Here is a 6,297-nt window from a genome sequence, read left to right as displayed (position 1 = left end):
GCCTGTTGAGGGGCAATTATATCAAAAGTCCAAAACATCATTGTGTTATTTGTATCGATCCACATATAAACAAAAATCTACTACAGCATTATTTGGAGCTAGTCTCACTTTGTCCCACAGACATTAAAATATTGTAGATTTGTGTACATTGTTTTCTGTAAATGATAAACACATTATGTGCCATTCATTATAATATTCAATTTCATAAATATGGACATGCACATGTATTTTAAGTTCGTTAAGATGGAGTGGGTCACATTTGAGCATTTAAAATTTACTTGAATATGTCGTGTGAAAACTAAAACCTAACTCCAGGCTCCTTACTTCAATTGGGAGTGAAGGCAGCGTTCCAAACCAACCTCCTTAACATGATCCTATTGCTGAGCAACCAATCCTAAGCCGAAGTTTGGAATGAAAGTCTGTGGGTTTTTTAATTTAATCCTTACTGAGAATGCACTTTATAATCAAAACCACCAGCTGGAGCTTGGGTTTCTGTCAATGAGAAAGATGACAAACAGTGCATCCAACTCATTAAGCCAACGGCGTAAGCAAAGGCAAGAATGTTGAGATAAGTCAGATATTAGGGTGGATTAATACAACAATACGTTAATCATCAAAACAAACACTACCTTAAACGATTCACCAAGTAACATACATAATCACCCCCAACCAACTCACTGTACGATTTAAGAACTGATTATATTAATGATGATGTTCTTCTTATTCTTAGATACATTACACAGGGACAGGGCACACACCCACTCCTCGACACTAACTAAACTCTACTCATAAAACCTCTACAACACCAAACACATGTCATCTTCATCACTTATGAATGCATCATACTTCCTCACTTACCTACCACTTTAGTAGGATCCTCAACTAAATAATCCAATGCTAACACTACTACTGACTTACGGGTGACCTATTACCAACACTGTAACTCTGGACAAAGATTTGGACTAATTAGTAACAATATTACATATTTTAAGGAAATTAAAAAGCAGCCAGTCAAACCTCAACCACTTACAACATCTCTAAAATACTATAACACTAACTGCTCCTTACTATATGACATGATCATAATTTACTTTCTTTGTACGGTTAGCAAAAACTTTCACACCAGTCGTTAACCGTCGCGAGCCACAACCGTGTATCCACCAACACCTCAGTCTTACACTGTGATACTTACATACATTAATACATTTTCTATTCAGAAACTTATAAAACTAAACATATGTGGTTTACTCTTGATATTTATAATGAGCTGATATCTCTAACAAAAGCTCTTACTACATAATAACTGAAAACATGTACCACTAATATCACAAATAGTCCTCAGCTTAATACTGCAAAAATGAATGACGAAATGACCGTTACTTCTCCAGCCTTTACTGATTCATCCTCTGGTTAATAGCTGGGCTGCACCCGAACCACACAACATAATGCTGACGATTGGCCTGAGGTTAGGTAAAATTCCTCATGGTAAAAGCAAATCGAAGCACTAGACGTTTGGCAAGAATTACACACAAAATACAACTTAATACACAAACACAAGTCATCACATCTTAACCAACTATGTCTGTCTTTGTTTTATTTGCCACACAAACGATGTGTATTTTGTCCTTTATTTATTGGCGTATAAGTGCTTAACCAAGCATAAATTTAATTTGCCCATTCCTGTGGCCTGTATAGAGGGGCAAATAAATATCTCCGTTATTGTATCGATCACTACTATAAAACATAATATCTACATAACATGCATTTGACTTGCGAGGCTAGTCTCACTTTGTCACCACAGCCAACATTAAATAGTTCTAGATTGTGTACACTATGTTTTCCTGACTAGTTGCATACTACGCCCCACACATTATGTGTCCATTTCATTATAATATTCCAGATTTATCAATAAATAATTGGCATCGCACATAATCTTAAGTCCTCCGATTCAAAAGAGGGGCGGAGGTGCGGCGCGGCACTCTTGGCATTTAAAACACCTTTATACTTGAAGCATACCACAGACCTACGCTTACCTTTCTAGTAAACTAGTTACTCTTCTGAAGTAACTAGTACTTTTAACTAATGCTTGTAACCTGAGTAACTAAATCTTAGCCATTACTTTTTGGAAAGACAGTTAACTAACGTTAACTGTAGAATCAACTCAACCAACGAAATACCTGCCATCTTAACACTACGTTGTCTAATCATTTACTCCGTCATACCTACTTTCGTCTAAATGGAAACATACCAAACTCCAATTAAGCTCACCTTCGGCACGCAGCTCATCTACAGCAACCCTTCCAGAATCAACACTACCTCCACCTCCAGCATACATTCACACCTCTGGTTCACTCCACCACCAAACTAACCAAGACAGAAAGACTTTAGATATATATAGCAACCGACTTTTTACTTAACACACACAGTAAAGTAGTTTGTAATACAAATATATACACACAACTATCATTTGAAGCATACTAGACACTACACACGCTTGCCAGAGCTCACCTTGTAAGCCGTATGCACCGCCACATCCACCTGAAGCGGTGTGAGAGTCTGGACGTGGGCTTGACTGGTACCGCAGGCGATGCTCAGGACTTCCGATCATCGGATCCAGACACCAATTCTCCACTCCTCCGCTCTTTACTTAATTGGGCGGCCACCAGGCGGGTCATATCGTGGTCCGTCGCCAGGTCAATTCTGAAAGTGGGTGGGACGCTTGATAACATACGATGCTTCTTTCACCCTTTTCCCCACACGTTGCACCATTCAACCACTGATGACGACCCTGTTAGACCTCACCAGGGCACCCACGCGAATGGAGTACGCGGGGCTAGCATTCTCTCCAGGTCTCTGCTGAAAGAAATACGACGCCCGCGGCCCAACGCATAAATCCGTCTGCCACAGACTGCGCGCGAAATCCTGAGGCCAGGATGGGACTGCGAGCGCACATCCCATCGTGGTGCCCCGTGTACATGACAAAGCTACGTTGACCATTAACTGGCTGAGAGGACGCCCAGCCGTCCCGAACTACCCAGGAGCCAGAGACGAGTCATCTTCAGCCCCTGTAATGCATACATGATTAAGGGTGATCACTGTTGCCCAGCGCAGTTATTAGTTGAAGACTTCAGAAGGCATGATACACACAGGAAGCGAATCATGAAAATAACACTGACATCACACAAAGACTGCTCTTAAATATTTACAGGGTCCCACATATTAATGTTCTGTGTTTAGCCTACCGCGCCATCTTCCAGCACAAGACAGGACGAAGCAGTTCGCGGGGACACCTCGTCTAACCACTACCGCCATCACAGAACATTCACAATGCAAGTTTTCATCTAAGCAGAGCGTCCAGTTGCATGGTCCTGAACCTGCCCACACAGCGAGAGCTTCGAGCTGAAATCGCCAACTTAGCAATGCATCAAACAATGATAATGCAACTCTTAAAGAAAGAGTTCTTAGCTTCATTCCGATAACACCTGCTAAATTAAAGCGTAAACACCCGTACCGAATCCTGAACAACCACCATCCTTCATAAAATACAGTAACGTTAACCAGTTAACACCAATTCATTCACATGAAATTAAACCAAACATCAAAAAATAAGATACAATTGCTGCAGTATTCCTTAAGCACTAACCTGATTAGAAGTTCAACAGATTCTGTAACTCCATTGACTAATTTTTCTTTAATATAAGACCCCCAAACGTGATCTCAGGCTCGCTTTTGAATGTCAACAAACTGTGTATTGTTTTTATCGATCACCGAGTCCAGCTGTCCTTTGAAGAACAAGTCACGCTTCCAATCTAAGTGGTAACATCAAAATGCAATCTTTACATTATTTTTACATTTCCAGATTAAAGCATCTCTGTTTTAACACATTTTAAATAAGTTGCGCGAAATGCAATGAGAACCATCCCATATCCGACGTACAAGTAATCTTAATTTACTTACTCAATTAACAATAAATGACTAAACTACAAAATCAAAATATTCAAACAAAACATATTCTTTTCACTGCTTAAACGTGTCATAGGCTTTAATAAAGGGAGTGACATTGAGCAACATCCATCGGATTCACGATGATGGAAAAAACATCTCCAACAACCTTCTAACAGGGTTATCAAATATCAACAACAGACCCAGACGTCTGATCCACTCAGCTGTACCGATTCACTCTATGGTACCCCTCAGACTTAAGTTCTACCAACTGCACAGCCCTCCTCACTATGAATTACCGAAAGGGACCACACTTTGTTCTAACCACTAACTTTACTTCCTCCAACTGATTCCATATTGTCATACCATCCACCTTGATAATATTCTCTGTAAAACTGGCAGACTTTTAGGGAACAAACAAACAAACTGTGGCACATACTTCCTCCGGGGTTCCTCCGAGAGTGACGGCCTGGTGAGTCTCGCTCTCTTTACTACAGAACCACTTCCAGGCGTTGGAGGAACTTTTGCATAAAGTTGTCGTCCAATCTCTTCACTTTCGTCTTCACATCTCACATTTTTTTATGACATCTTCGTCTTACAGTCAGACAGCCGATGTGCTCGTTTCTTGGGTGTGGTCCAACACAGCGGCGTGGCTCACCACGCCTGATCAGTGATTCTAGGCGCCTTGTAACTTTGCTTTATGGTCTTCCTTGTGCACCTCCCTTTCGTTCAGAAATGCTGATACTCTCCTCAGTTTCTTTGTCTACATTATACCGTGATATGCAATACTATTCCCTTCTATGATACAACACAAGCATATTTGATGAAGATCAATATACAGTTCACATACTCACTCAGATCCCATGTAGGATTACGTATAAAAGGGGAACCCTTCTCGGCAGATTTTTACCCTAGTCTTGATCACTAGAGGTCCCCGAGTACTGTCCGATAGGCAAAGAACGACCAGAATTGGTTCTAGCAAACCCTGGAGATCCTGCCAGCTAATGGGCCAGAGCCTCCCAGTTAGTAATCAATACACTTCTTTGGGGGCATCTCCTAAAGAGTGCCTTTTGCTCCTCTTAACCAGCACACAAAATGTAAAATCTAAAAATGTCTGCTGCCAACATGATCGGCCCTTACGTGACCAACAACATGCCTTTTCAACTCATACGTTGTGCAGAAACCAGTACAAACACAGTACTGTCGCCTACCCTGTTCTTCCAACCGCCCATCGCTTCACCGAAAGCCCAGAATACATCCGACCACCCGGACGATCAAATGTCCTTTGCGACGAAAAAAAGTTATTTCCCTCCAAAAATGTCCATGTCTTCACACCACTACTCCTCCGGTTTTCACACACTGCAATTCATCTTGTACGTTTTCCCTGCTTTTCCTGCAACAAGCACCACAACTTTCTTCTTCGTCCGCGTTTCTCCCTCCAACACAGCCTGAAATCCCCACGGGACTTCAGCGCTGAGACTGTTCGACGCTAAGAAGTAATGACAGAAGAAAGAGTGGGACGATCCAAGAGGTGTTAAACCAACGGGAAGAAGCCTTGGAGTAACGAATAACGTGTGTTGAACTCTACTGTGGAGGAAATGGTTCGCGTCTTTCCTCTCCACGTGGCGGAGGGATACCTTTCTCCCTTTCCTCCGATCTCCACTCTCTTCTTCTGTGTTACCTGCAACAAGTGTAGCGCTGAAGTCTATGCTGGATGTTCGATTTAATGACAGTATTTGATGCAAACACTGCCCCCACTGGATGCTAGATATAACTGAGTGTGATTTGTTATTATCTATACAGAGTCCTTCCCTGCGCATGCTCAGTGTAAGTTTTGCATACCAATGTACGGTATCCAGTGCTCTGGTTCTAGTTATGTAGCCATCAATAAAAGGCACAGTCATAGCACGTCGTTGTCTGGATATGATTTTGTACAAGCATACAAACAAGACATTTACCATCCAAATCAAACATATTCAATGTTCCCATAACACTTCTATTAATAGTCCGGGCGTTTATTTGCTTAAATCACTGAACCCCCTGCCTTCTTAGGGGACAGGCCTCTATTTGGGACAAATCTCTAACTGTACTGCTTCTTTTGAGTTTTGTTAAGTAAATTTGACAACTTCCAGTAAATTTCAGGTCGTACTTTTTTTTCTCTATGCTAACGCCATGACACTTGAACGTGAATGTCGTTCAGTGAGCAGCTGACTTCACGTGGTAATATTAACAACTCAGATTAATTTTAATGAAAGCCTTTGATTCTTTTGATCAGTGGACCAGGTGGGTTTTAAGATGTTTTATACATTCAGATCATGTCTATAAAATCCAGACCAGGCCTTTATTGGAGACCTG

General features: G+C 41.4%; 1 protein-coding gene across 1 annotated transcript in view; it reads right to left on the bottom strand.

Moving 5' to 3' along the window:
* The window catches only part of LOC118322853, a 10,966-nt gene that overhangs the window by 3,592 nt on the left and 1,077 nt on the right, over positions 1-6,297 (bottom strand). The window lies entirely within an intron of this gene.

This window comes from Morone saxatilis, unplaced genomic scaffold (assembly GCF_004916995.1).
Source record: "Morone saxatilis isolate NCDOM2014 unplaced genomic scaffold, NCSU_SB_2.0 Contig14, whole genome shotgun sequence".
NCBI classification, from domain to species: domain Eukaryota; kingdom Metazoa; phylum Chordata; class Actinopteri; family Moronidae; genus Morone; species Morone saxatilis.
The sequence above is the reverse complement of the archived record's forward strand: the minus strand, read 5'-3'. Positions and strand labels throughout refer to the sequence as shown.